At 41.6% G+C, this 18,058-nt stretch overlaps 1 long non-coding RNA gene across 1 annotated transcript; it reads left to right on the top strand.

The window, feature by feature from the left end:
* The first annotated feature begins 493 nt into the window (after positions 1–493).
* On the top strand, positions 494–15,943 carry LOC140697881 (uncharacterized). Its single transcript, XR_012075264.1, has 3 exons — positions 494–602; positions 15,026–15,227; positions 15,586–15,943. It is a non-coding gene; the product is annotated as an uncharacterized lncRNA (long non-coding RNA).
* The last annotated feature ends 2,115 nt before the right edge of the window (positions 15,944–18,058 follow it).

Genomic DNA, 18,058 nt, shown 5'->3' with positions numbered 1-18,058 from the left:
CTCATTCTGCTCCTTTCTGCAGCCCAGGAAGGCTGTTACAGGAGTTTAGCAATTAATCCCTTCTTGAGTCTGAGAACTGCCTGTTTCTCCTTTCTGCCCTAGAACCAGTCCTCCCACATCCAGCACATCAGACTACAAACATTTCCTTTTTAATCTTTTTTTCTCAGCAAGGCTGAACTTTTGCAAAACAGGAGTGTTTGTTTTTAGAATTTTGTCTAATTCTAATCTTTTAAGACCCATTTTTAAACAAAGCGCAGCGATAGTTCTCATTCTTACTGAATTCTGCCTCTGGGTCCAATGGGTGGCGATTTCCAGTACAGTGAGGGAAAATGAATCATCAGAACCAAAAAGATATTGACTTAATGCCTCAAAAATTTTATCCCTGTTACAGATATTTGAGGTATTTGAGTAATTGTGACACTACCCTGAAGTGGGTGATGGTGACATCAATTCCCTGGCTGGGAGGGGCTCATTATTCATTCAGCAACTTAAATGTTCCCGGGTTATGAGTCATCACAAAATATTTGTTCAGCAGCTACTTCATTCCGAACAGGGGAGAAGCAGACCACGTTTTTAACAACTGATTGCTAAACACACTACAGGTAAACCACCCAGTGTAAAGATAATGGGATAGGAATCAAGAAAGAATTTTAGGGATCCCCCCCAAAACACTGGAAAACCTTAGAAAAGGAGTGAATTGAGGCCCTACCTGAACCATGCACCACAGAAGCCAAAAGCAGATACTTTGGGAACCAGAGAGAACGGTGCTTTTCACCTTCAGGGACCAGAGCCAACCTAAAAGGCAGCTGCAGCAGGATAGAAACGTTTGGTTGGCCATTTGCAGTGCAAGAACAAGTCCCAGGAGGTCCAGCCCTGGAGGGAAGGGTGGAAAGCCGGGCAAGGAGGGAACCTCATCTACTTTGTTAGGGTTTTTTTCTATATACTTTTTAATTTTAAAATTGCTATATCAATTTATTTTTATTTTTTATATAATTTTTAAAGGTGACTTTCCATTTACAGTTTTTACAAAATATAGGCTATGTTCCCCGTGTTGTACAGTACATCTCTGAGCCTGTCTCACACCCAATAGTTTGTGCCTCCCACTCCCCCACACTCATGGTGCCCCTCTTTCCTCACTGGTGACCACTAGTTTGTTCTCTATATCTGTGACTCTGCTTTTTTGTTATATTCACTAGTTTGATGGGTTTTCTTTTAGATTCTACTTGTAAGTGTTATCATACAGTATTTGTCTTTCTCTCTGACATTTCACTTAGCATAATGCCCTCCAAGTCCATCCATGTTGCTGCAAATGGCAAAATTTTGTACTTTTTATTGCAGAGTAGTATTCCAGTGTGTGTGTGTGTGTGTGTGTGTGTGTGTGTGTGTGTATTACATCTTCTTTATCCATTCATCTGTTGATGGACACAAAAACAGACACATAGATCCATGGAACAGGATAGAAAGCCCAGAAATAAACCTATGTATTTATGGTCAATTAATCTATGACAAAGGAGGCAAGAATACCCAAAGGAGAAAAGACAGTCTCTTCAAAAAGTGGTGCTGGGAGAACTGGACAGCTACACGTAAAAGAATGAAATTAGAATATTCTCTAGCACCATATACAAAAATAAACTCAGAATGAATTAAAGCTCTAAATGTAAGACCAGATACTATAAAACTCCTAGAGGAAAACATAGGCAAAACATTCTTTGACATAAATCACAGCAATTTTTTTGGATCCATCTCCTAAAGTAAAGGAAGTAAAAGCAAAAGTAAACAAATAGGACATAATTAAACTGAAAAGCTTCTGTACAGTGAAAGAAACCACTAATAAAATGAAAAGACAACCTACTGAATGGGAGAAAACATTTGCAAATGATTTGACCTATAAGGATTAATACCCAATATATATAAGCAGCTTATACAATGCAACATCAGAAAAATAAGCAATCCGATTAAAAAATAGGCAGAAGAACTGAATAGACACTTTTTCCAAAGAGGAAATGCAGATGGCCAACAAGTACATGAAAAGATGCTCAACATCACTAATCATCAGAGAAATGCAAATCAAAACCACAATGAGATGTCATCTCACACGTGTCAGTATGGCTATTGTCAAAAAGAACTCAAACGACAAATGTTGGCAAGAATGTGGAGAAAAGGGAACCCTTGTGCACTGTTGATGGGAATATAAATTGGCTCAGCTACTATGGGAAACAGTATGGAAATTTCTAGAAAAACTAAAAGTAGAACTACCATATGATCCAGCAATTCCAATTCTGGGTATATATCCAAAAAACCCAAAAACACTAACTGAAAAAGATACATGCACCCCAATGTTCATAGCAGCATTGTTTACAATTGCCAAAATATGGAAAGGACCTCATCTACTTTGAATCAAGATACTTGTTGGTAACCAGACCAATTCAGAAAGGAGTATTTTTCTGCTGACTTCTTATACTGTGTTTTGTTTTTTTCCTACTTATCTTTGGTTTTTATGACATTTGTTTTCTAGCAGCTTGAAGCCACTGGTGAGTATTCAAGGAGAAATAGGAATCTCTAGGCCTTCAATTATTTCTGGTGGCAGCTACCATTTTCACTAAGGATTCCAGAGAGTTTTGGATGGAGATCTGGAAGACTTGAGCAGGTTAAAGTTATGATTCAATGGTGGTGGCTGCTTGAGATGACCCACTGCCAGCAATTCTTACCTAAATCATGCATGTGCTACCTAAGTCTATGTATTTTCTTTTTTAGAAACAACAGTGCTCTACGAGCCCATGAAGAAGCACTTTCTACTGGCAGATGTGACTAGTAATTTGATTCCAGGAAAGTGAACCAGATGCTAAGCTACACTTATTTTGCTCACAATGGATGAGAATAAGGGAAGATATTTTAGGTTTAAAGCTTAGGGTTTGAAAGTCCTTGGTACTTAATTGCAAGGACTTAATCTGTGGACCTGCTCTGTCCATGCGGTAGCCCTTGGCCACGTGGTAGCCAGTGAGCCACAGGGTAGGGCAAATACCTCGATCCCTAGTCCATCCCTGCTGTCCTTACAGCCCACTGTCTTGTGAGAGACCAGGAGAAGACCAGCAGTGAATTGTAGGTGTAACTGCCTCCTAACAAACACCACAGAAGCCCTTTCTAGTAAATAATTCCTAAACTTAGATACAATAAAACCATTCCAGAGACGAAGCGCTTCAACTCTACTGGCACCAAAAGATGGTATCAACGGACACGCACTGTCAGTTTTTGCCATTAAGTTTTTCTGCTAGATGTGGTCTAGTTGCAAAGATGTTTTAGGATCATTATCTTAGAAGAAATGTGTCACTTTGACAGAAACGTAAGTACAGATAATAAACTGAAAATTGTGAGACAATAGCAAACATTGCAGGGAAAATTAGATGAATTACTGGACAAATATTTTAAAGGGCAAAGAGTGACTCATGCCACCTGTGAAAAATGATACATCTCTACGCTCCTTAACAATCAGTGACAGCAGGAACAAGGGACTGAGGAAATGGAAATATACACGTTGGGTGGGCCAGGCACGGCAAACGTGAGTGTCAGTCACATGCTTGAGTTCATGCCTAAGATCTAGTGCCATTTCCCCCAATAAAACATACCAAATGAAGCCAGAAGTGGAGGACCTTCCAGCCATACCCAAAAGCCATCCCTGAGAATATCCTGAGAACCACTCAGACTCCATTCAGGGTCGCCTCCCACCTGTGAAAGAAAATGAAGCTCCAGCCAGAAAATCCTGGAGCCCACCGAAGGGAATCAGAACAGGTCACCCCCAAATATGCCACTATGGCATGTTGATTACTTTGAGTGGAAAACAGCAGGTTCAGGGAGGCCTCTCTGCCCTCCTCCTTTCTGTTCAAAAGCCAGGCATACATTTCCCATGAGAAACGTGCCCTCCCAGTACCAGGAGGAAGAGAATCTTCTTATCACTTGAGATGCGGAGTTGATGCTTGGATGAGCCTGCACAAATAAACCTTATGAAAATAACCCTCTCTTCTGTCGGGGAGGGGAAGTTTCCCTGCTACCCATCTTGAGTTCTTGTGGCTGGAGTAATAATAAAACTGCACAAGGCAGGTGAACAGGAGAAAAAGAAACAAATTTTAATTTGTGTGCACGGAGGTCCCATAGAAATAAGATCTAAGAAGTGGCCAAAGTATCATCAATTTTAATGTGTCAATTTCTGGTGTACAGCGTAATATGTCAGTCATGCATATTCATAAATATATTCGTTTTCATATTCTTTTTCATTATAAGTTACTACAGGATATTGACTATAGTTCCAGATATTGAATACAGTTCCCAAAGCACACAGCTTTTATATTTTAAGACAAAGAAACAATACATTTGTGAGGAATTGACAAGACAAAGAAACTTAGGCTTGTGGTGCTCAATTAATGAAGAATCTAAACAGAGTTTGGGCTTGGGGTAGTAAATTAAAGAAGTAACAAGGTTTGTTCATCCAAGCTTCTTAGCCTGAATTCCCTGTCTCTGGTAATAAGGGTGTCCTATCTCCGGAGGCAGGGAATGCATCTTCCCCTGGAGCGATTTATTTCCTGTTTTCAGAGAGATAGAAAGGAGGGTCAGAGTGCCCCTCTTGTATTGACCGTTTCTTAAGTAACTTTAATTCAAAATAATCAATACAGCATGGAGGTGTATTCTGGAGTGGTCTACATGGGCCCCAACACTGCCATGAGCTTCCTTCATGTATTTCCTAGTCACTTTCACATAATTTACCACCCCTAAAAGCTTAAACTCCTTTCTTTTGTTTAGTCATTTCTTTACAATTTATTGCCCCTTGTTAAAATGGTATATAACCTCCCAAGTCTTTGGGGCTTTTTATTTCTTTCCTATAAAGTCCTTCCCCCACCTCTATGTCCCATAAAAATGTTGACATCAAATAAATAAATTTGTATGCATTTTGTATCTGTCTTCCGTCTTGTCTTCCCAGCCTGAATTCCCTACCCCTGGTGATGAGGGTGTCCTACTGGAGGAAAAATTCTCCTCTCGTCTCTTGGGGTCTCTGGCTGGGCCTAAGAATTAAACTGAGAGAAGACATATATTAGCAGGAGAAAAGAATAACATTGGATTAAATTTTTACACGTACACGAGAGCTTTGTCAAGAGAAAGAAGACCCTGCGTGACCAGAGCAGGAAGCCTTTACACCTGATAGACAAAGAAACCATGCATTTGTGAAGAATTCTCACAACAAAGGCATCTGGGCTTGGGGTAGTAAATGGTGAAGAAGTAACTAGGAAGAAAAGGGTTAGTTAAATATGGTTTGTTTGTGCAGATTTCTTGGCCCCCAGTTCCCCATCTCCAGTGATAGGAATGTCGTCCTTTTTCCTGACACAGGCAGGACACCTTTCACAAGGGAGTTTTTCTCCAGCTTTCAGGAAGAAAAAGGAGGGTCAGAGTGTTCTTGTACCTGCTTTGCCTAAGTGCCTATAATTCAAGATAATCATGCCGAAGTGGCATATTCTGGGGTGACACATTCTGGTTTCCTTCAGTCAGTTTAATTTGCAGCCTTCAGAAAAAGAACCTTAGAAGGTAGAGGAAAAGCTTTTCCTCCCCTAAACCCTATAATGCCCTCTGGGAACTTGGGTTTTGAAAGATAGAGAAGTCAGGTCAGCGTCTCCTTGTATTAACGTCTGTGACATCATAGTCATTCTAGCAGGGATTTTCCCAAGGTTAGAAGTTTCCTTTGATTCCTGTGTTTGAGACTTCGAAGGCAGCCTTTGACCTTGGCAGCCACGTTGTGGAAAGTACTGGAGGGACCAGTGTCAAGACTTAGCATTAGGCTTGTGGTGGCAAAAATAAAACAGGATCCACCAGGCCACCCAGCCAAGGCACGGAGACTCGATGTACAACAGCTTTAGGTTAATCGAGCAGACATCTAGAATGCAGATCCAATAATTCCAAGCTTAAGTATAGTGAAAATGTGACCGAAGTTTTCATAAATTTAATGCCTGTTGGAATTTGCATGACATCATAATGTAGTTGCTAAGGGGTTTCATAGAACATTGTAAATATCATCTGGTGAGATATTTTCCTCAATAGATCTTCATTTCAGTTGACATTGCTTTATTTAAAAAAAGGATGCCTCATGCAATGGCAACATATCTAAGTACGGAGGAACAAAGTGTGTCAAAATCTAAAACATGAACAAAATCCTTCTCCCTTCCATTTGGTGAAAATACATCAAAAAGCAAGACAATATTAAAGACCTTTTCGCTTCCTTTTACTTATAAACAAAAGGATCAACAAATATACTTTTGAAACCTGACCTGCTTGTGAGTAGCAGGGCTCCCAGATTGGAAAATTTTACAAATGCTTTCCCATCTCAGATATAAAACCGGTTTCTCCCAGCAGTGACCAAACTTGAGAGTGGAGAGCCTGGGTCTTATGATTCTTTGTCTTTTCCTAATGTACTGGTGAGATAGCAGATCTTTGATACATAGTATTTGCTGACTGAGTGAAAGAAATAGTTCTTTACACAGCTTGGAAGGAAATGGCCACAGAACAAAGACAACAATAGTTCTGCAGTGCATTTAAAGTACAGAATGTTCAGGCAAAGGGGTGAAAGTGCGTTGGATTGGTTTTCAGTTCCTAAGTTATCTTGCTCCAAAAGCTATATATATGTAATATACACACACACACATATATATATGTATATAAAATGTATATATAAAAGTTTCTTGTTAGTACAGGAAAGACACACAGTTTTGAATGTAGCAGGAAATAATTTTTTTTTTAAAGTCTTCCATTGAATTGGTTCCAGGCTTTAAGTTTAGAATTCCCTAGGATGAAGTCATCTTTGTGCTGGTCTGCAGCGGTATAAAGTCCGTATAAAGCCTGAAGTGCAGTCCTTGACTCAACTCATTAATTTTTCACCTCCATCCCACACAAAAGATCCTTTAGGGTGTTTAACAGATTTTTAAGTTTCACCAAATATAGGGAAATACAGGACAAACTAGAGCTGCCAAAATCTTTGGTAAAGAGAATGATTTTTATTATGACTTGCTCCTCTCTGGCACTTCCTTCAGCACAACCAGAAAAAAAGAATAAGGTGAAAGAATAATGAGGCCAAAGCTAAGCCAATCCTGGTCTCTACTTGTTTCTGCAAAATCGAGATTTAAAAAGCTCCAGCCTCCATGACCAGACTGTTGATCCCCAATCATTCTGTGAAAGCCAATGTCGTTCTCCCATCTATGGTTCTTCGCTCCCTTCCCTGCTCCCTGCCAAGGAATGGTGTGTGTGTTTTTGTGTGTGTGTGTGTTTCTTACTTCTTCCACTAAAGGAATAGCTCTCAACCTGGGGTGATTTTGCCCTTGTTCTTTCCAAGTATTTGACGATGTCTGGAGACATGTTTGATGGTCACGACTGGGTGTGCTTCTGGCATCTAGTGGGTAGGGGCCAGGGATGCTGCTAAACATCCTGCAACGCCCAGGACAGCTTCCACAACAGAGAGTTACATGGCCTAAAATGTCAATGTTCCTAAGGTTGAGGAGCCCTGGTCTAAACGATTAGCTGTGAGGCCATCACAGAACAGTGATGAAGTCTCTGTTAAGGAACAGTGAGAAACTACAAGTTGTTTCTGGTAAAACAACAGCAAGATAGTGAGGTGGGTAGAGACAAGGGCTCACAATCTGAACCCTGCCAACTCAGCAGCAAGGTGTCACCGACCAGTTGGTTAACTCCTCTCTACCTATTGGGAAAAAATAATTAAAGACAAAATTTCCTTCCAACCCAGAAAACCTTGCTATGAAGGTAGAAAAGAAAGAAAACAATTTTATTACTGAATGAACACTAAACCGGAATGTAATCCACATGACAGGCAATCTGCTAAAGGGATTGCAAAAATAGAAAGAAATCTCACTCTTTCATATTGCTAAGGGAATTTAACCCAGTACATTAGGTTAATGGATTTGGCAACTGGGAATCAGATGACCAGTAGGCTAATCTCTTCCCAGGACACTGGGACACTGGGCATTGTCTTCCTTGATGATTACATTTCAAAGAGATGGCTCCCAGTCCCTGAGTTGTGAGACTGGCCAGAATTTTATTTAGCCACTAAGAAGACTTATGTACATTTGAAAAGGACAAAAAAAGAAATTCTCCAAGGGGAGTGGTGTGAGTCTCTTCTCTTATTTTTTAAAAGGGGGAATTAAAACTCTTATTTTTAATTTGTATTTGCCCTTATGTACCTCAAGTTACTTGTCTATAAAAAGTCTATTTTCTATTATTATCCAATAATAGTAATAACAGTATTTACTTCTTAGAGCTGTTGTAAGGATTATATGAGTAAAACAAGTATAGCGTTGTTATAGTAATTAAACAAGGATACCATTAGAATGAGGTAGCTCTAACCTGCCAGTGGCCCTACATAAACAAACCAAAAGCCATGCCTGTAAATGCCTGACTGTAACAAAACCAAAATGCTAAGGACAACCAATCACAAACAGCCAACTAGACTTCAAGCTATAGCCAGTCAAAGAATTTCCTTTCTTTGCTTCTGTACTTTGTCCATAAAGTCTTTCCCCTGGTTCCTACTGATGGGGTACTCTTTACCCCTTCTGATTTGGTGCTACCCAACTGGAATTGATATCTGCTTAAACTCTTAAAAATTTTAAATATGCCTCAGTTTATCTTTTAACAAGGTTTAGAACAGTGTTTGGCATTCAACAAATGTTTGCGGCTTTAATGCCTTGTGACAGAAAGAATCTGAAGATGGCCCCGACATTCCTACCCCTGGGATCCACTCCTAGTGCTACTCCCTCCCCTTGAATGTGGGCAGAACCTTTGAACTGAGGACACACTTTTGTGATGAGGTTACTCACCAGCTGACTTCGAGTTCATTAAAAGGTAGATAATCTAGTGGGCCTGACTGAATCACACAGGCCCTTTATATCTGGGTCTAGAAGTCAGAGACAGAAAAAATCAGAATGATTCAAAGTGAAAGACAGTCTATGAAGGAGGCCACATGGCAGTGAACTGCAGACAGACTCTAGGAGTGTGGAGTGGCCCTGGCAGATGGCCAGCGAGAGAACAGGGGCCTCAGTCCTACAGCCACAAGGAACTGAATTCTGCCAACAACCATATAAACTAGGGAAAGGACCCGGAGCTCCAGAAAGGAATGTAGCCCAGCCAAGCCCTTTGTTTCAGTCTTGTGAAACCCTCAGCAGAAGCCCAAGCTGGGCTTGGACTTCTGACCTACAGAAACTGTAGCGCCAATAAACAAGTGTTGTTTTGAACCACTAAATTTGTGGTAATTTGTTATGAGCAATAGGAAACTAATTCAGACCTCAAAAACCAAACAAATAGGTGGTATTTCAATCTTATGCCACCAACTAAGTGTCAGGGGAAGAACTGGATCCAGAGGGTCAACTCCGTCACAACCTGTATGCACACAACACCTAAAGTCATTATCGGAGCAGGAAAACCTATCAAAAAATACACTAAACAAACCAACTGGGTGTGAGACTCTGGGCGAGTCCCTTCAGCTTGGTTTCCTTTTCTTAAAGTTTGTAAGTTGAACCAGATGCAACTAAACTGCTCTGGTTACTGCTATTCTGAATTCTCTCAGGATCCCAAACAGTGAGCATGGAAGAAACATGGGTGCCTTTGTAACAGAGAGCAATCTGGACTGAACAGTTCAGCTCCCCTTTAATGGATGTCCTTTAGGTGTTCCTAAAGGTATAGATAGGGCTTTATGGAGCCTCCAAAAATTTACTAGGCTTGGCTGAAAAATACATTATTTATAGATAGCTTTTTCTCTTAGAAGTTTAAATCGCTTGAAATACATGTAATTAATTTTTGACTCATCTTTAAAGAATAAAAAGGGGCTTTACCCAAGGGTTTTGGACAACTACTGACTTGCTCCAAAAGACACTTGGGTGGACCCCAGCCAGAGGGGAGACTTGTATGAAGTTCTTTGGGTTCAGTTTGGCTATGAAGCTCTTCAGGAGTTGGTTAAAATGAAGATGTCCCGATCTTTACCAGCCCTCCCAAGGATCCTGATTGGAAAGGTGCTAGGATGGACTCCAGGAGTTTGCTTTTTTAGCCAGAAATGATGATGATTCTGAAAGCAGATGGTCTGTGGGCTGAACCAGGAAACATTCAAGACTTAAAAGAAGCATCACGAATAGTAAACTGGAGATTACTTGGAGTATCAGGAAGCAGAATCCAATTACTGTGACTGAATCAAGACATTTCAGTGAAGAAATGATAGGGGTGTGGGCAGACTTAAAGGAAACAATGGAGTTGTTAAGCACTCAGAGGCTGGCACGTGGAAGCTATCACCACCAGCAAGACCGAAGGAGCAAGAGAAGGGCAAGAGTGTCCCTACATCCCGTTGAGCTATGGGGATGATGAGGATGACTCCCAGCAGAGGCTGTAGTCAGGGAGGGATGCAGCAAAAGCCAGAGACTCTGCGGGAAAGCAGGAAGGTTCGGGGGGGATGGGGAGAGTGCCCTCCAAGATGGAACCCAACTGGAAGTAGGGCCAGCAAGAATCCCGAACGCCCTTCCCCAAGTACTTCAAGGGTGCAGAACAGCGCAGAGGAGGATGGAACTGGATGGGGATGGCAGGAGTGGCAGTGAAAAATAATCAGCACATTTAAAATCTGAAGAACAAAATCATCAAGGACATGAAGAATTGCTGGGCAATTAAAAGAGTGAGGAGGCCAAATGAGAAGCAATAACTACTAGAGAGAATCAGGTATGTAAGGTGTTCCAGGGACTCATGGTGGGGATGCAGAGGTAAGAGAGTGTGTGAGAAGGAGAAAAGAAGACGGCAGGGCAGGGACCTGGCTCCTGTGCACCGGACAGATTACCCTGCACTCAGCACTGGAAACCGTGAGAATTGCATCCACATGTACTGTAGCAGCCTTCCAAAGACGGCCAGACTGAGCGGCACCAGCCCTCCGGAGCAGCAATGTCTTCCTTTGCTGACAGCATTGCCAAAGCTCACTGCTGCCCTCTGGATAAAGCGAATCGATGCAACTAACACTTAAAGCACTCACCGTGAACTGCCTTGTCATTATGATTAATGATGAGCATCTATTTCCCTCACCAGTTGTGACCACCATTCAAAAACAAACCAATTGGAAAAAGAAATTTGTGTAACTGGGCTACATATTTCACCTCATAGTACATCTGAGATAAACAGAGAAAAAGGAATTTATCTCTTGTTTAACTAAAGTGGCTCTCGGCCCAGGTTCCCACCCATTGGTAAGTAGGGGAAATGCTGAATGTCCAGTCTGATTTAAAGCTCCAGTAATTTAAATAGTCCCTTTGGCTATTTTAAGTCACTGTTGGATAAAGCTGCTCAGTGGCCCAGTTAGACTGGCCTTCCCCTTGCATTTCAACCTCATGGAATAATGGAGTCTAGAGTGTGGCCTACTGGCTCCCTGCTGTGTTGGGAGGTCAGGGCGCTGTTGCAGAGGCCCTTGGTCTTACGAGTGTTCATGGGTTGCATCGGAAGGAATTTCTGCATCTCCAATGGCTAGCTCCTCATTCAGGAAGCCCTGTTGCACTTCGGGACTGAAATCGGCAGCTGGCAGACTCTGGCTCCAGCAAGGTTCTTGAAAAGAATTTAATTACACAGTTCCTGCTCTCTGCCTCTGTTTCTATTCAATGCTAATGAGCTATAGCCCCTGGGTTTCTGCCATTTTCCCTTCAGCAACCTGGCCTGGCCGTCTGCCCATGACCTTTGCTGTAGGGTCACCTTGCCTTGTCACAGTAGGCCTATGGCTGGTTCTCTGCACTCAACTCAGTGTCCTGTGGGCTAAGAGAAACAAGGGAGGCTCCAGATTGCAAGCTAGACCTTTCCTATCTGCTCCTGTCCTTTCATCCTCTTTTGATGACCACGTGTTATCATGGGCTTTCTATACTATAATCTTCTCCCTAAGATCCAAAGTGGTGTGTGGGGGTCTTGGGAGGCCCCTTCCTTTGAGTGATTCCTTCAATTTATCTAAAATATATACAGTCAGTCCTCATTATCTGCAAGTTCCATATATGTGAATTTGCCCACTTGCTAAAATTTATTTTAACTCTTGCCCTTTCACTATCATTTGTGGACATGTGCAGAGTGGTGAAAAATTTGAGTTGCCTTTTGTATGTTTCCACGTGGAGTCCTATAGGGTGACATTCTGCCTTCTTGTTTCAGGGCTCACACTGTAAACAAGTGTTCTTTTAACATTTAAAATTTTATTTTGGCTTTGTATTGGTGATTTTGCTATTTAAAATGGCACACTGGTGTAGTTCTGAAGGGCTGTGTAGCGTTCCTAAGAGCAAGAAGGCTGTGAAGTGCCTTAATAGAGAAAATACATGTGGTATGGACTGAACACACGAGAAAATCCACATGGTATGGACTGAACGCTTGTGTCCTCTAAAATCCATATGTTGAACCCTAATCTCCAGTGTCATTGTAGTTGAATATGGGACGTCTAAGGAGGTAACGAGGATCAAGTGAGATTTTAAGGGTGGAGTTCTGATTAATGTTTTAAGCAGAGTTGAGAGTTCTCTCTCTCTTTTTGCAATCAGAGGAAAGGCTATGTGAGGACAAAGTGGCCATCTAAAAGCCAGGAAGAAAGCTCTCACCAGAAATCTGCTGTAACCTTGGTCTTGGACTTTCCAGCCTCCAGAATTGTGGGAAAATAAATTTCTGTTAAGTCACACAGTCTGTGGTATTTCATTAGGGCAGCCTGAGCAGACTAAGACAACATGTTTTTAATAAGCATCCTTCATGCATTTTAGAGCTATTGGCTGTGAGTTCAATGTTCTTGAATCAACAGTATCTAATAAATCTGATAAATAAGGTGTTTTTAAACAGATACGTACATATAACAGGGTTATATATTGATTGGTTAATGAATTAAAAACTCTGCTCCATGAAAGATGCTGTCAAGAGAATGAGAAGACAAGCCACAGAATGAAGGAAAATATTTCATGAAGCATATCTGACAAAGAACCGTTATCCCACATATTCAAAGAACTTGTAAAACTCAACAATAAGAAAGGGAACAACCTGTTTCAATAATGGGCAAAAGACCTGAAAACAGGCATCTCACCGGTGATGATATATAGACGGCAAGAGAGCACATGAAAAGATACTCCACATCATATGTCATTAGCACAATGCAAATTAAAACACAAGGAGATATCACCACACGCCTATTAGAATAGCCCAAATCCAGAATCGTGACAACACCAAGTGTTAACAAGGATGTGGAGTAACAGGAACTCATGCATTGCTGATGGGAGTGCAAAATGGTGCAGCCACTTTGGAAGACAGTTTGGTGGTGTCTTACAGAACTAAACATATTCTTACCATGTGAGACGTCATGTTTCTTTTCTCAAGGTATTTACCCAAATGATTTGAAAACTTATGTCCACAAAAAAATCTGCACACAGACATTTATAGTAGCTTTATTCATAACTGCCAAAACTTGGGAGAAACCAAGATGTCCTTTAGTATGTGAAAAGATCAATCAACCATGTGTATTAGTTTGTCTCAGCTGCTAAAGCAAAATACCACAGACGGTATGACTTAAATAACAGATTGTTTTCCCCACAATTCTGAAGGCTGGAAGATTGACATCAAAATATTGAAAAATTTGGTTACTGGTGAGAGATTTGTTCTTGGCTTACAGATGGCCACTTTCTTATTCTGCTTTTACATGGCCTTTTTTCTGTGTGCACTTGTCTCTTTTTCTTGTAAGAACACCAGTCTTACTGGATTAGGGCCCCATCTTCAACCTCATTTAGCATTCATTACCTCCCTAAAGGCCTTATCTCCAAATACAGTCCCATTGAGGGTCAGGAGTTCAATATATGAATTTGGGGGAGTGGACACAATTCAGTCCATAACACCGAGGTACCTTCAGACAATTGAATATTATTTAACATTGAAAAGAAATGAGCTATCAAGCCATGAAAAGACCTGGGAGGACCTTCAATGTGCATTACTAAGAGAAAGAAGCCAAGCTGAAATGGCTACGTTAGGTATGATTCCAATTACATGACACTCTGGAAAAGGCAAAACTGTGAAGGCAGTGAAAGATCCGTGGTTGCTGCGGTTAGCGGGGAGGAAGGGATAAACAGGAGATTTTAGGCAGTGAAACTATCTGGTATGATACTATAATGGTAGCTTAGGCATTGTTCATCAAAACCCATAGATTGTACATTGCTAGAGACGAACTATGGGCTCTGGATAACAATGATGTGTCAGTGTGGTCTCATCCATTGTAACAAAGGTACCACCTTGGTGGGGATGTTGATTGAGGGTAGGGGCAGGGGGACAGGGGAGCACACTCTACTTTTTGCTCAATTTTGCTGTGAACCTAAAATGGCTCTAAAAGATAAAGTCTATTTAAAAGGAAAAGAAAATGTGTGACCACAGGTTCACAGGAACCTAACCCTGTATTTCTCCAGAAGCAATGGGCCAGTATTTGCTTCCTCAGTATCTGTGGTGATTTTATACAACAGACTGCAGTGAATCAGGAGAATTGACTAGATATAGTTCCTCTCTAGGCCAAAAGCCAGGAAGGGGCAAAGGGCACTCATCTGGCTACCTGCCTCCCTTCCTCCTTTTCTTTTCTATGCTCAGAAAAAGACAGCCCCCCTTCCCCACCACACACACTGCCCTTCACTCACCCACTTCCTGTTCTTGAAGTACCTCATGTAAAATTCTGGGATCTAGAGGGCCAGACAGGTTCATTGCTAAGCTAAAGACAGGGGGACAATCTTTTCTCAAGGATTCAGGCAAGTTTGTAAAGCTGATGTTATGCTGCAAAATCCTGTTTTGGAATTCCAGAAGGTGATTATTATCTTCTCTCTCCTTGGATTCCTTCTAGTAATCTCCCAATCTCCTCCTGCTGCCCTCTGCCTTCCTAACCTCTAGATAGTCCAGGCCAATGAAGAAAAAGTTGATGTCCTGGCAAATCAAAAAGAGCAAAGTTTATGAATCATTGGTAACATGTTTTTCTCATTTTCCCTGAGTGCAGAGCTCTGGCCCTTGACAATGACGGGTGCTCCATCAGGGACCACACCTGAGCCAGGAGCAGTCAAGTAAGAACCAGCATGTGGTTGCCACACCCCCCAACTGCAGATGTTTATGTGTGTCTTTTCCTCTTCCTTCTTCCTCCTTCAATTGTCACATCTTAGTGATCGTGGAAGCACATAGCTTTGAGGATAAAACCCCCTCAGGTACGCAATCATCTTGGTGACACCTTTTCTATCCTTTTCTTGAGCGCCGTCCCCACCTCCCCACCATGAGCTACCAGCTCTCAAGGAATCACACAGTTTTCAGGTTTTCATCAAATATCTTCACATCCTTTCATAATATAGATGGCACTTGAGGAAGTGCCCCTAACAACTTGAATGAGAGACTGCACTCTGTAGGTTGAATTAAGAAATCAATTCCAGGCTGGAGAGGGTGGGTTCAAAGGACTACTAGGCTACCTCCTGCAAACATCAGCCCAACCCAAGGCCTGGGACCCGGGGGGTGGTAACTTGGGGAACAGTGCTATGTCTGACTCCACTATTTGTTTTATTTCTCCTCAAGTGGATCTCTTGTTCTAAGAGTCCCAGAGAATGGGAGTTGTTCCTGTAAATACATCTTTTTAAACGTGCAAAAGAAAGAAAGAAAGAAAAGAACAGAAATCAGCACACCAGACCAGCACAGCCATGGAGAGCGACCCTACTGCATGAATGATCATCGGTAACCTTAAGGGAAAGGAGTCACATAACTAAAGAAAAAAGAAGTGTCAATCGGCAAAGGAGTTTATCAGCAAAGGACACAGAGGAAAAGGAGACACAAAGACGTGTGAAAAGAGGGTGTGTTATCAGTGGCTGTGTATTTGGTCTGCCCAGCACGTCAATCTCTAATATGAAGATGGAAATTACAGGTCATCAGAGCCCAATGCCATTGTGTCCTGACTACCTTGGTTGTCACCCACGCTCACCAAGCAATTTGGTGATAACGTAGCTTGTCTAGAAGGAAAGAATGGTCTGCTCGGGCCATCCAGAATGCAAAATTCTAAAATAGCATTCTAGCTTTATACATCATTGTCTTCCGGGCTTTGTTTGAATGAGTCAGCAGCTGAAGTCTAGCCAACTCTGGGACACTTACAAAATCACTTCTGCACCTACAGGTTTGTGAACAAGATTTGGGGAAGTAGTGGCTTCTCCAAGGAAAATGCTGAGTTGTGGGGTCTGTTTTGGGGGCGGGCCAGTCTCCACATCACTCTTTAAAACTTCTCCACCCTACTTAAGCCTGGTAGGGCTAAACACCAATTCTTGGGTAATGTGCAAGAATGATATTTCCTCTGCAAGATGGTTATATTGCTTCTTGCTGCCAGTCTGGCTGGAAATACCCTGGGGGCCTTGTTATGCCACAACACAAACACTTCTGATGCTGGGGAGACACAGCGCTCAAGAGTTTAACATTTGTAACACATAGAGTAAATTCATTAAAAAATTTACCAATACTTTTACAACTTCAGGCAAAAAGTTTCTGGGGAGTTTGGGTTTAAGAGGAACTGCTACCCCACTCCCACCCCTCCCACCCAGTTTCCCAGTCTAGCTCACACTGGGGGCTGCAGGCATGCTAGCAACGTGGGGTTTCTTTTCTGAGCCTTGTCAGATTGCCACGTATCGATGGGAACAGAGGTGGCATTAGTCAAAAGAGTAGGTTGAAATTGTTTCACTTCGAGAGGTAGCTGAAGCCACCATTTCTGCCACCAACTTAAACCTACAGATGAGTTTAAAATGTGCCCAAGATCTTGGTTGACTGCCTTGGTCATTTTCTAGCAATTTGTCTTCATCTCTGGACAGGTATCAGTGCCCTGAGTATTTTGCTCTGGTGCCACGAGGACACTTGTACAGAGAGCAGCCTGTTTTCATTCCTGAAAATAACGCATAATAACGCAGTGGTGCAAATGTTAACCACACATATCTTAAATAGGGTTTGGTTTGGAATGTGATTCTGCCCCTATAACAAACTATCACTCCTTTTGTTGGGGGGGGGTCGGTCTTCATTTGTTACCTGACTGAAGTCAGCTGCAGTCTCCCTAATGTGACTCTGGCCGTGGCATTTGACAGTTCTTCCCAGGGATCTTAGCTGACTGCTTCTTGCTTTATACTGGAAGTTAGGACCCTATTACTTGGATTTCCTTTCCGGACCTAGGTGAAAATTCAATTCCATGAAACTTGTGAGATCACTGACAAAGGCTAAATTTTATCTGCCTATCAACTGACGGTAAGCTCTGTGTCCTTATAAACAAAAAGTAGCATTTTCAAGGATATTATATCACAATTCCTAAATAGGAAATTTAGCACAGTCTGGAACCATTTTAATAATTGATGTTTGATGTCCTAAACCACATTTTATTGGGCCAACAGTAGCTTCTAGTAAATTCTAAGTTTTACATTATCAATCTTTCAGTCACTAAAATGAAGAATTGACACACTGACCAACTTCTTTTTGTTCTGGGCTGGTTTTTGCTCTTTCTATTCTTGCTGCCAGTATCTCTGTTTTAAATTTCAAGGATGGTCAAAAGGTCTACCAGTTATCTGTGCTTCCAAAGATGTGGGTTAGAATGGAGTTCCCTTCCCCTCTCCTCCCACTGCCCTCTCCCGTCAGTCACTCCAGCTCACTGTCAGGGTCACAGAAGAGGACTCTTGTTTTGTGCTATCAATGAATATCTTATTTATAGGAAAATGTAAACATCATTGGGGAAAAATGACTGACAATAACCCTATTATATTAAGTTCATGTTGCTGCCACCTGCAATATCATTAATGTTTAGTCTGATAATTTTCTGGGGCAAGGAAACCCTCCTGTAATGTACCTAATGTACTATGCAGACAGGGGAATTTTTTTCCTGCTATATGAAGTACAGTATTTACTTATTCTTATTTTACTTAGCTACAAAATTTGTTCTTGTAAACTTGATGGGAATTTACATTTGTGAGAGATGGAACCTGTTTAATAAGATTCTAAACAATACTAATTTGATCATTTCAAATCTAGGGTC

Source organism: Vicugna pacos, chromosome 8 (assembly GCF_048564905.1).
Source record: "Vicugna pacos chromosome 8, VicPac4, whole genome shotgun sequence".
NCBI lineage: Eukaryota > Metazoa > Chordata > Mammalia > Artiodactyla > Camelidae > Vicugna > Vicugna pacos.
This window is presented reverse-complemented; position numbering and strand designations above follow the sequence as displayed.